Source organism: Alligator sinensis, unplaced genomic scaffold (genome assembly GCF_000455745.1).
Source record: "Alligator sinensis unplaced genomic scaffold, ASM45574v1 scaffold169_2, whole genome shotgun sequence".
In the NCBI taxonomy this organism is placed as follows: domain Eukaryota; kingdom Metazoa; phylum Chordata; order Crocodylia; family Alligatoridae; genus Alligator; species Alligator sinensis.
Window position 1 is genome coordinate 2,573,528 of NW_005842077.1, and position 465 is coordinate 2,573,992.

A 465-nucleotide genomic window follows, 5' to 3' on the forward strand; every position below is an offset into this window, starting at 1 on the left:
GTCAGTCACTGAGATCAGCCGTGCCATCCAGGACGCAGACGACTCCGAGAGCTTCCAGTTCACTTACAAAGAGGAGCTCCTGGGGTACATGCTGGTGAGTGGGAGGAGCCCTGGGGACCAAACTGCAAAGGACCTAGTGGGAACCTAATGGGACTGGTTTCTCTTTGAGCGGCTGTTTCATCCCTTGGCTATGATGGGATTCTTGGAGCCTCATGAGGAGTCTGCTTGGGGCCCAGAAAGCTGGTGCCTCTCGAAGCTTTGTAGGCAATGCTGCATTGTGGGCTGCTCTTGGAGGGCCTGGCTGTGTCTGCTTAGTGATGGGAGTACAGCTCTGTGCCCTCTGCACTAATGCCATCAGCCTGAGCAAGATCCTGGAGTTGTGGCCAGCACAGCCCTGGCTCTGTTTGTGGCTCACCTGGGAGGGCAGCCTGTTAGGTTTGTGGGGGGAAGCTCTCTGCTTCCCAC